Consider the following 13,418-nt stretch of genomic DNA (forward strand, 5'->3'; position numbering starts at 1 on the left):
ACTGTGATAAAGTCATAACTTCCAGTGAAGAACTGTGCACAAAGAGAGCAACACATCCCTCATAGAAAATGTGATCACTGAAATAAAAGATGATGACCTACTAAACAACATAGTAGAGATCACAGATACACAGATGACAAATCCAATCATAGAAATGCTGAATGATATGGAAAACCAGGAAAAATTTACTGCAGACCGAAGTACAGAGAATGAGGCAAATGACACCTGGACACGAAAGCGCCCTCGAATCTATTCACCAGAAAAAATCTCTCTGCCTAACACACCAGAGGCCCCTACATACACTGTTAACAAAACAGTACCGATTAGTGACATTGCCACTAAAACAACGCTCGAACCTGAAAACCAAAGACAAAGGCCCTCCAGAGAGAGAGAATCAAACAAAAATTGTGACCTGGTAATAAAAACATTACAAGATAAAATTAAAAACTTCCTACCACATACAAAAAAAGGACCAACTGAAACTATGACATCAGAGGACACCTCTTCATCCTCTGTAGAGTCTAGTCCAAATAAAAGCAACAGGAAGAAAAGAACAAACATACAAAGACATGCAAACAGTACTACACATGGATCTGCAAATGAAGTGAGGTGGCTAAAAGAGACACAAGAAGCAATTATAGCATCTGTATCAATAACATTGGCCCCTTTCCTAAAACTCTACGAAGCTCTAAATGAAAATCAACGAGACCAATCAACAATGCTTGCTCTAATGAATAGCAAAATGATCTACGTGGAATCAGTCATGGAGCAAATAAAAGAAAGGCGAAGCCGAGAGAAAGAAATGGACGGAGTGGTCCTAAAAACCTTGATTGATTTACTAAAAGAAGCTAAAACTGACAAACATCATTTCCTAGAAGGAATTCGAGAAATTGTTACAACTCTATCCTCTAAACCAAAAAACATTGAATCAAGATCGAGCCCCACGTGGACTCATATACATGAGGAACAGAGAGAGGCCCAAAGTACTCTTCACATGACGAGTCCTGAATTAATACACCCAGGAGCCTCAGCCATTGTGCCCCTAAATATAAGAACAACCCTTATTCCAATACAAACGGAAAATGAAATTAGTCAAAATCACACACCTGAGACTGCTGAAAAATCGATTGAAAATGAGGAGAAAGCAAAGACAAGTGCCTTCCCAATTTTTGACTCAAATACAAATAAAAAGTCAGAAGCAGTAAACACAAATAACACACAAAAGAAAAACCAAAAAAGTTTAAGTAAAACAAAAAACGTGACCAGCAAAGAAAAGAAGAAGCAATGTGGATCAAGGGGCTTTTTACGAAATGTAAAAGACACAGAAGAAAAAGAGCCACCTAGCATTGCCTCATGTAGTAAACTTATAGAGCCACCCACCCAGCCAATCCCTGAAAAGACCAAAACAGCTTCTGTGTCTTCAGAAGAAGATAACTCACAAGACGAAAGCATACAGGATCTTCTAGACTGCTCGATATATGATGACGAAAATGTTCAAACAGATCAAATACAGGAACGAATGATCATGGACTTGAATGCATATGAAGCCAAAGAAGCATGCATTGATTCCAAGACTCTTGACGAAGATTTTCTAACATTAAGCGAGAAACTAAAAAAATGCACAGCTAAATACCCAGAATCAAAAGAACTGAGGGCTATTGCCCTCAAAAAGAACCGCAACTGACCTTCCCGAAAAATGATTACCAAAATGATACAAGATGGGAGCCTTGGTCCCAAAATAGGAAACAAGGACACTTTAAGAACACCGGCGCGAAGCCCAAATGGAATAAGCAAAAACCAAAACCACCGAAAAATACGGTGATAACAATAGAAAAATCAGGTAAAAATGTGGATGGACTGATATTAAATCGATCAGCAATTATGAGACTTTTACAATACATCCCTCAATTAAAAACAATAAAATCGGAAGAACTATTGTCAGTAAGCTTCCCGGATGAAGCGCGTGTTGATTTGGTGGAAATCGTGACGAACTCAGCGATACTTGCCTCAATTATGTTAGAGGCCTATGAGAACTTCAGAGCCTTAGGATTCACGATCTCTGAACTAGCGGATACCCAAACTACATACGAAGAGCCCAGAACGAGTGAAAAAAAAAAGAAACTTGTACACTTTGAGAGAACATTCGCTGGAGATGAAAGCCCATATCTCATTAACTCGAGAATTAAAACTAGAAAGACAAATCAAGGAGAGAATTATCAACATGATCATAGCAACATGAGTGAAAACTAAAACAAATTAGGATTAACCATAGATTCACCATACAGCCCAGAGATGGAAAACGGAAATAAAGAACAAATACAAACGCGAGAAAAAGAGCATCTAAATAAAATGAAAATAACAATAAGGAGAAATGGAAATACAAGTGATCTAATAAATACGCAACAAATGACAAAGGAAGACCCGAAATATTGGAATTGGTTAGCAGGCTCTCTCGCTATCAGACCAAAACTGTAGCCACTCAAACAAACTTACACCAACAGATGGAAAATAGGAAGCTGGAACACCAGAGGCTTCCGACATCTTTTCAATGATTTCAATCCTCTTCTGAATGAGCTAGATATTGTATGCATACAGGAATCCTGGCTAAAAACAGCCCCTTTCAAAGAAGGATATACTGTGTTATGCAACCCTGCTAAAGGAAGCTTGATTGGAAGACCATCTGCAGGTCTCCTAACCCTAATTAAAAATGGATCAGGAATACAGGTGATTGAATCAAAAAACGTCAATTTGTACACTCAAGCAATAATCATACAATTTCAGCTAGACACTCCAAAAACCAATCAAAAAATGTTAATATTAAATGTCTATTGGAACCCTACAAAAAATGAAGACAAACACTTCATAGACCAAGTAATGGAATGCGTAGATGAAAAAACAGAAGCACATAAAGATCTATACATTATCATCTGTGGCGATCTGAATGCGAACTGCTTCGAAGAAAATATTGCTACTCAAACAGCCACATACAAAAACGACCACAAACGTAAACGTGGCAAAACATGGAATGAAGAAATGGAAACAAGAAGACTACACAGACTCAACGGTAATACGAAAGGTGACATCCCACCTGCAAAGACTTGGTCAAATGGTAATGTGAGTAACATACTTGACTACATGTTTGTGTGCGAACGATTACTAGCAAAGGTACAAACATTTAGGATATCACCTTCGAACCATAGTGACCACGACCCGAGCATTGCTGAATTCTTACATCCGAAGATTAGAACAAATCAAATATGGGACACAAAAATAGAGTTAGAACATGGCCTAAATCGCCTAAGGCTGAAAAAAAGAGACTTCAATGTTGTACTAAAGAGCCTAGAAAAGTGGCAATCTAAAGAACAATTGTCCGTAGAATATGGGACATCACTACAGATCTTCAAACAAAGTCATGGAAAAAACATAAAACCAAGAATCAGAAAGTTACATGTATATGATCCAGAAGTAACGTTACAAAAGAAACTCCTGAGAAAAGATATATGTGCTTTAAAAAATGAAAAGAACAAAAACCTGAAAGAACTTATTCAAAGAAGGAAACAAAAATACAAAAACTGGCAAAAAGCCCACAAATCACAACTACTTCAACAAGATGCTGAAGCCATGCAGAGAGCAATATCAAACACAAATAGCAGATCCTTATGGGACCTGCTAAATGAGAAACAATCAATGGCTGCTCTTATGAACCCAATACCAGAAAATGTTTGGGCAGAACATTTCACAAAATTATTCAACGAGACAAATATTACGGAGAAGAACAACACCAAGGAAGAACTACCATGTTCATGGGAAATTAAATTCGATAAGGAAGAGATAAAGTCCTTAATCGTGAGAGCAAGCTCGTCAAGAGCCCCAGGTCCAGACGGCTTGTCAAACGCAGTGTTAAAAGAAGATCCAGAAAAATGGCCAATTTTCTGCGAAAGACTCTTTAAGAGAATTGTGAAGCAAGGACAAATACCAAGATCTTGGAAGATGGCTATCATTGTCCCTATTTTCAAAAAAGGCAATAGAATGGACCCTAATAATTACCGTCCAATTGCCTTGCTAGATTGTGTCGGGAAAATCTTCGCCACGATTTTGCTAAAACAATTAAAGACCTGGATAAAGGCCTCGAACACCTACGATAAAAGACAATCAGGCTTTGTCGAAAATGTGGGGTGCAATTTAAATCATGTGATCCTAGGCCTGATGAAAAGAAGAGCCTACACAAATAAACAAAAACTGTATATAGCCAGCATAGATCTTCGACAAGCTTTTGACAGTGTGAACAGAAGTCGCCTCTGGGAAAAATTGGCCTCTAAAGGGTGCCCCCCTGATCTTTTGAACGCAATAAAAGAACTATACGCTGAAACTTCAATAAGAATTAAACTAGACCAAGACGGAAATTTATCTGAGAACATAAAAACAGCAAAAGGTCTTAAACAAGGATGCCCGTTAGCAGCCACCTTATTCTGCTTTTATATTGAAGATATGCAACAATGTTTTGAAAATATCAGGTCTTTTCCACCGAGATTAAACTGCAAACCAGTTAATCACCTGCTATATGCAGACGACCTGATAATCTTAGACCATACACAAATTGGTCTACAACGCGCATTAAATCAGGTTGAAAAATACATAGAAAACAACGATCTAGAAATAAATGCAGATAAAACTGAGATATTAATAATCAGTGACAAAAGATGGAAAAAGACCAAAAATGAAGAATGGAAAGTGAACGAAACGTGGATAAAACCTTGTGATGAAATGAGATACTTGGGGCTACAAATAAGCGGAATCAAGAATGAAGAACCTTGGAAAAAGATGCTAAAGACAAAAACTAAACAGCTAACAGCCCAAGCAACCATTATCAATAAAAGATACGGAAAATTTTCTCTATGCCCTGTGATTGCATTCTATAAGCTAAAAGTAATTCCCACACTAATATATGGAGCAGAAACTGGCACAAATATCCCAGAGAAATTTTGGTCAACTTTAGAAGGTCTTTTTTGGAAGACCATCCTCTCGATACCAAAAGCGATTCCAATCTCGGTAATCCGCCATGAATTAGGCCTAACATCAATATATATACACATACGCTACAACCAATTGATGCTGTACAGAAAAACAATGACCAACCTGACACCCCCCCCAATTCGAAATATTGGGCAAATTCAACAATCATGAGGAAAAAGTAATAGAAGATTGGAAAAATGGAAATAAACAGACCCTGATAAACTTCGGCATCAAAATCGAAACACTAACAGAGAAACCAATAGCTGTAAAAAGAGCGCTGTGGGCAGAGGATTGGTCGAACACTGAAATGAAACAAGCTTTGGCGAAAACACACACACTCTGAAATCTAACTGTAGTGTGATGTCCATCATACAAGACTGCCTGAAAAAATTTCCAAGTTCAAAACAAAGAGATCTGTTATTACGCTTCAGACTGAACATCCTACGAAACAGGACGACAAAAGCAAGATATACGAAAGAGAAAATATGTACAAAATGCAAATTGTGTAAAAGAAGCAAAGAATCTCTAATTCATCTAGTGCTATTCTGCCCGGAATTAGGAGATTTGCGAAATCTTTTTCTAGCAAGTAATATCTCTGTCCTATGCGATCTAGATGCGGAGAAATGGTGGAGCCTAATATATACTTGTCAATCCCCAAAAATAAACTTCACAACAGTCAAATTCTTAGAAAACACCCTAAAAAGACTTGATCACATTGACGAGGAAAATACATCATAACCAATGAACTGGAATGAATGAAAGGTTGTGTTGAGCCAATGTTAGATATTTACCTGTTATTTAAAATTATTGTTCCAACAATTTTATTTTATTCAACATTGTTGGCAATTGAAATTTATTTTAAGTAATCCACCCGATTATGTAGGGAGGTTTTAAATTAATTTAACTTCTTTGATTTTTAGTTATCCTTGAGTTAAATTGTAGCGAACATTCTGTCACCTTTTACTATTACTTATTCTGTGAATCGTTTCTGCGTCGAGCTCAATGTGATTGTATTATGACAGATCTCTTCATGAAACGCAATGTTTTACTGATGTGAAAGGTTTGAAATAAACCAAATACACTTAAATAAAAATAAAAAAAAAAGACCCAAGGACACTAAAGAAACACTAGCTGAGACTCTCATGGGCTCATGAGCTAGTAGCTGAAAGTTTCCACTGGTCATAGGTACTTCATCCACCTGGGAGAAGGCTAAGGAGACAGTGTTGATCCCTGAAGTTTTACCCTTACACTAGGGATCTCCTTTCACATGGCCAGGTAACCCACAAACAAAGCATTTCCCAAATGCTCTCTGGAATGGGGGTTTCCTCTGACCTCCATCTGGTGTGGAACCAGGTGGTATAATAGCCTGATTCGGTTTACCTTGTGGCTTACCCTGGTTATGTTTGGGGTCCTCTTTTGAATTGGAATTATTGGAATTCTCTTTGTTGTCTTCCTTTGGCTGCTTCCCCTCATCCTTGAGTAGCCCCGGAATCCTTGTGAGTAGCCCTGTTGCAATCCACAAGTCAGCAGCCTTAGCTAGATTCTTAGGATCTATCTCCTTTGAATCAGCCAAGTGCTGTCTAAGCTCAGGAGAGCAGACATCAAAAATAGACTCCAACATTACAAGATTCCTCAAACCTTCATAAGTGCACTTTGTAACCCTTAACCCAACCATCTAAGTTTTTCAAACATTCACACAGCCAGGTAGCCCAAGGGGTACCATCATGCTTTTTGAGGTTTCTAAACCTCTTAAGATACTGGGAATCTGTCTTCCCAAATCTAGCTATTAATGCTAGTTTCACACACTCATAATCCTGTTTATCCACCTCCCCCAATTCCATTACAGCATCACTTGCAACAGGGGGGAGCCTAGAGAAAAGCCAAGGAATCAACTGATTCCCTGAGATACCTTGAATCCCATGATTGTACTCAAACATTGCTAACCAATCCAAAACATCAAGTTTAGTCTCATACATACCAATCATCTCCTTTGGCATACGGGGTCTCTTAGGGCTGGAAGACCTAGAAGACTCTGGGAGAGAAGCATTTTCTAGAGACAGTTTCTTCATTTCTAGTTCATGGTTCAGCTACATTTCTCTGAGCCTTAACTCTTGATGTTTCATGGCAGTTTGTGCATCAATACGTTTCACTTCCAATTCAAGTCTCATTTTCTCAAGTACAATAAACTCAGGAGTAAGTGTAGGACCTGTGGGAGTCCTTGTGGACAGAAGTTGTGCTTTCTGAGCAGGCAAAGGAGTTGTAGGGTTTCCTAACAAGGACTCATCTACTTCTTCTAAAGTAACACTCTCTGAATCAGAAACATCAAAATCCACATTTGCTGGAGTGGTAGGTCCGTCTGACCCACTCTCCAGAGTTTTTCCCATTAACTTTGCGACCAGATTTCTTTCCTTTACTAGAGAGATTCTTATCCCTACACATGGTTCTCAGAACCTCAGCAGTATAGAGTAAAAGACTCTCTTCAGTGTAGATTTCCATATTCAACATGATTTTTTAGTTAAATAGAATTAGTGGTGTTAGCCTTGTGGTTAGTTGAACCCAAGCAACATCAGCACTCTGAGTGTAATCACTCTACTTCCAAATCCTCACCGCTGTACACCAGTGTTAGGCAGAATCCCGTGCAGTGCCCTTAGGGACCTCTACACACAATTAAGACCACAGGTGGCAATACAAGTTTTACCTTTGGTACAAGCCTGTACTACTTTGTCAGAGTGGTAGCAGTGGCGACACAGCCAGGCTTATCTCAAGAGTATATGAGCAGTAGCAGAGATTACACAAAGGGACCACAATTACTGTGACTCAAGCAAACACTGACTCAAGGTTTCAGGTAGAAAAATATAAGTACCTTTATTTTTAAACCATTTGTTATTAACACAACACTTCTATTAAACTTAAACACAAACCACACGTCAAATATACTACAACTAACCAATTCACTTTGTACAGTATGTCTCAAGGTAAGTACCCTGTGTTTGAATGAACCAGTGTTATGAACAAAACATGTTACCGTGAATACGATTGCGATCACTTTTTGACAGTTCGGTCTACTAAATAAACGCGTATCCGTGACATGAAATTCTACCGGGGCAACAACACACTTAGCACCTGAGATACCCAGAGGGAGTTGGAGGCAAAAATCACAGGCAATATTTTGGTTAGGCAGACAGAATCGAGAAACACTCAGAGACAAGAGTTCAAAAGTCAAAGGGCCGGAGCCAGGGTCAAGTGACAACGGGGGCCTGTTGCCGAAGATCACACAGTCAGATAGTTCACGATTCAACGTAGCCAAGAGTACTTCGATATTGTCAATGTTCGGAAGCAAAAGTTATAATTAGGAGGGAAGACAAGGACAAGCCTTGGAAATGAAGAAAAGGGGTTCACCCAGTTTCCTCAAGCAGTACACAGCACCTTATTCCAATGGTGCAGCTGGTGCCCTGGCAGTTGTTCCTGTTGGTTTCCCGCAGACCCACGATTCCTGGAGCTTCGTTGTGAAGGAGGACAACTGAAGGGGGTCTGCACCACACAATGATGAAGCCAGCAGCAGCGACAACGAATAAAAGGTGCATTCCTTAAAAACAGGAGAGGCTCTTCAAATGGCTATCCGGACCACTACAGCCGTGTGCAGCGATTTCGACGAAGGAAGAGGATCCTCTGGCTGTGGAAGATGAGCTGGTTATCCCCACCAGGCTCAAGGGAAGAAGGCTCCGGACTGGATCTTCTCTTAGTCATTGAAGGGTAGATAGCTCAGGACTGCAGCAGGGCTTCACCGGGACAGGATAGTTGCAGCAGCCGTCGTTCTCTCCGCTTCTCTTCGGTTGCTTGTAGTTCCAGTGGCGACTCTCTGACTTCTAGCCCAAGAGACCTGCCTTTTATGTGCAAAAACCCCCATTCACACAGCCTGGCTGTCAATCACCCAGCAGGGAGGTTGTCCAGCCCGGACACCCACCTCAGCCAATCATGGCAAAGTGTGACTTGGGTTTCCTAGGATACCCTGTGCAGGGGGTGACTACACCCCTCCCTCACATTCAGCCCACCTAGACACCCAGGCGCCGGGTGGAAGGCTTCTGAGCAGAAGCCTGCCAAAAGACGGTGAACAAAGAAGGCGAAGCTAGTTTGCCGCGCAAAGTAAAATGCTAGAAGGACTTTAACAAAAAGAAATGGCAAATAAACCCAACCGGAGCCAAAAGAAAGACAATTTGGCCCAGCGGGTTTATGTTCGAGGCTAATATAATAGCCAAGAACAATACCACGTTTATCTAGTATAATCGCGGTAGGAAAGTTAGGGTAGATACCACTGCCACCAGCCAAGTCTAAATGTTAAAAGAGCGAAACAATGCTCTCGGAGGTACAGATACAAAGGGATACAAATTAACCCTTTCCAGTATTCCATGGAAGATGGGGTGTACTGGATCTGTGGTAGGTTAACTAAGTAAAGTTAATGGCAACCTTACCCTTTTCTGGGGGACTGTAGTCAGCCTCAGAAATGGAGTCGGGGGAAGTCTCAAAGACAACCGTGTGCCACGGCACTGAAGGTGCTGGGTGACACACAAAAAGAAGGGGGCTACTGAAGTGGTGTACTTCAGAGTCCACAATTATAAAAACAGAGAAATACACATGGCAAAACATAGGTAAGAGTGGGGGAAAAGCTCACACTCTTACCAAGTGGAAAAAAATAAACTCCAGAAGTCCAGCAAAGCTGCTGGGAGACTCACTAGGTGAGGGAAATTAGCCATAAATGAGAATTCTCCCTAACACGGGTCAGTGAGAGGTTTGGCCCTGGGGGACTCCACAGGAGACTGGGTGTCAGTTGGAACACAACATGTTCGTTTGGACGGGATGGTGTCTAGCAGGGAGGTAGGAGGGTAAACAGTTCAGGACAGTACCATAAAATCCCATCCTGTCAGCGAGGAGAGAGAGGAGGATGTGGCTGTCGACGGTGTTGAATGCACCAATGGGTCAAGGAGGACATGGAGGCATGAGTCACTCTTATCCAGGATTTGGAAGGCATTATCTACCACCTATATGGTGCTATCTCAATGCTACGGTTGGGGTGGAACCCTGAGTGATAGTCTTTTAGAAGGTGTAGCTGTTCAATTCTGGTGAGTAGTTGTGAACTGACTCCTTTGTCCAAGATTGTGCCAATAAATGGAAGATTCACAGGGCCTGATTCACAGAACGTTTTCCTATGGCATTGCACCTTTATAAAACACTTCCATGAATCAGGCCCATAATGTGCTGATAGGTGGCCAAATCATTTGAGTCTAGAGTCAACCTTTTCAAAAGAGGTTGCATGAAACCAGTAATGACGGTGTGCAGAAATTACATTTAAGTGAGGGAGGCATCAATGACGCTGCTCAATGCCTTCAGCACCACACCAATCAGTTGTTCAATGATGGAGGCTGGGATAGTATCAGAGGAGGAGGTAGATTTGAGGGAGGTGAATGTTTTTAGGCTGTCTGGGGAAGTGACAACTGAGAATTCAGTTCAGAGGGAAAGTTTGCATGATGGAGTGCAGGGGGAGCTAATGCTGCAGGAGGCTGATTTGATGAGCTGTTTGATTTTGTCTATTTTACAATAAAAACATTTGTTGATTCCAACAAATTTTTCTGGAGTTGGCGGCACCTCTGGGACGGGTGAGAGTATATCAATGCTTTACTATTTCAAAGAGTGCTTTGATCCTAATAGAGGCTGCCATGGGACACCAAGCAAACACTCCTGTGGGCACATAATGAGGTACGGCCCTCACAGTATGCATGTTCCCCTACCGCCGTCACCCCAATGCTTACCAGACCTGCATCCCATTTTGCCACCATGCTTAATGTAATTAACGTGAATGCTACCACGGCCCATATGGCTGCTGCCACTGATACTGTAATGACCGCTGCCAATGTTGTTGCCACTGCTGCTGCCACTGATATCATGAGTACCTCTGCCAATGTTGTTGCCATTGCTGCTGCCACTGATACTGTAATGACCTCTGCCAATGTTATTGACACTGCTGCTGCCACTGATATTCTGAGTACCTCTGCCAATGTTGTTGCCCTGGCTGCTGCCGCTGATATTCTGAATACCTCTGCCAATGTTGTTGCCCTGGCTGCTTCCACTGATATTCTGAGTACCGCTGCCAATGTTGTGGCCTTGGCTGCTGCCACTGATACTGTAATGACCTCTACCAATGTTGTTACCACTGCTGCTGTCACCGATATCATGAGTACCTCTACCAATGTTGGTGATATGGCTGCCGCCACCACTGTCAGGACAACCACACCTACTATAAGCGAAGCGAACTCCGTTGGCCCCATGACTGCTGGGGGGGGCACCCAAAATGATCAGTGCCACCCGCGCCACCAATACCCGCTCACCAATACCACAGCTCCCACAATCAATGTTGTCAACTCTAGTATCCTATCCTCACTCAAGTGTGCTCTCATAAATGCCCGATCAAGGCCCAAGCCCATGCTCTTGAGATCCACGATCTTCTACACCATTTTTAGACAATATAGAGGAGCACAGAAAGGAGGAGGGTTTGCTTTGATCACCAAACAGTCCATCCATATCAGAAAAATCCAAAGAGACCCTCCCCTTAACTGCGACTACATGGTCATCAAAATCAACCCCACGCCTAACTGCACAATCACAGCCCACGTAACTTACCGTCCACCAGGGCCGGCCACAGAATTCCAGGAAGATCTCCTCCACATCCTTGGGGACAACCTCAAGAAATCCACCATGTCCATCCACCTGGAAGACCTCAATCTTGGCCTCAACAACCCTGCTGACAGTAATGCGGCATCCCTCGTCAATGCCCTCTCCACATTGGGCTTTAAACAAGCAGTGTCAGAACCCACCCATAACAAAGGTCGTACACTAGACTGGATTTCCTATAACAATTGTGATCTCTCCATCCCGGTCATCACCCCTATCCCCTGGTCAGACCACGCAGCCATCCACTTCAACCTCAACTTCGCCAGAAACTACTCCCCCACTTCCACCACACTACTGCGCGCCCTCACCAGAAGCGCCAAGCAACTCACTAAGGAAAAACTACTGCCACACCTACAGGTCCCCGCACTGATGCATCCATCCACCGACAACCCAGACATCCTCACCACTACATAAAACGCCATCATCTCTCAAGCCGTGGATGCCATTGCCCCACTGAGATTAAGAAAAGCAAAAATCATAAAACAAACTCATGGTTCACCCCGGAACTCCTCCAGCTACGCACAAAAAAAAGGTCAGCCCTTTCAGCCTGGCAAAGTAATCCAAGCGACTCTACCAAACTGGCCTTCAAAAATAAAGCCGAACAATACACATCCGCCATCATCTCAGCCAAAGCCAACTCCTTCAACTCCAGGATAACTAACGCCAAATCTGGCTCCAGGGAAATCTTTGCCATCTTCAGAGAATTGGAAACACCCGCCCCCTCAGCTAACACCATTACCACAGACAAAGATTGGTGCAATAAAATCCAAGATGCTATGCTCAACAAACTAAACACTCTACAAGAAAAAATCATCAGCCACCAAAAAGCACTAAAACAACAACTTTCGAACATACAACAGAACGCACCAGCGGAAATCCCACCATTCGCATTCCAAGAAATGAAAGAACAGGACGTCCTAGCTATTCTCAATTCGATCAAGCCCTCCAATTGCAAAGGCGACTCTTGCCAGGCTCAGCTCATTAAAGACAGCACCCCCACACTGACACCCTTCATCACTGCCTTCATCAACGCCTCCTTCAAATCCAACCTAGTGCCCTCCTGCCTCAAAGAAGCCTGGGTTCGCCCGCTGCTATAGAAACCCACACTGGATCCAAAAACACCAGGGAGCTGCAGGCCTATAACTACAGTACCCTTCCTACTGAAAATCCTGGATAAAGTTGCATACCTTCAAGTCCAAAAATACCTTGAAATCCATCACCTACTGGGCCTCAGACAGTCAGGCTTTCGCCCTAACCAAGGAACAAAGACCGCCCTCTTGGACCTCAAGAACCAAATAGATGACCTCAGGGACGCAGACAAACCTGCCCTCTTACTACTTCTTGACCTTTGCACGGCCTTCGACCTGGTCTACCACGACACCCTCTGCCAACATCTCTCAACCGCTGGCAACTTCTCACCCAATGCCACAGCATGGATCTCCTCCTTCCTTAGTGGTGGAGCAATGAAGGTTTTCTAAGACCAAGCCTGAACCCAACCACATCTAATCAAATGTGGAGTTCCTCAAGGGGCCTGCATTTCTCCCACCTTGTACAACCTCTTCACAAGGTCACTATTTAACTACCTAGATTCCATGGTCATCACTTACACCAATTACGCTGATGACACGCAGATCCTCATTCCTCTCTCGGGGGATTATGAAGTGGACCAAACAACCCTCAAC

The sequence above is a fragment of the Ambystoma mexicanum genome, chromosome 4p, assembly GCF_040938575.1.
Source record: "Ambystoma mexicanum isolate Mex_15411 chromosome 4p, UKY_AmexF1_1, whole genome shotgun sequence".
Lineage (NCBI taxonomy): Eukaryota > Metazoa > Chordata > Amphibia > Caudata > Ambystomatidae > Ambystoma > Ambystoma mexicanum.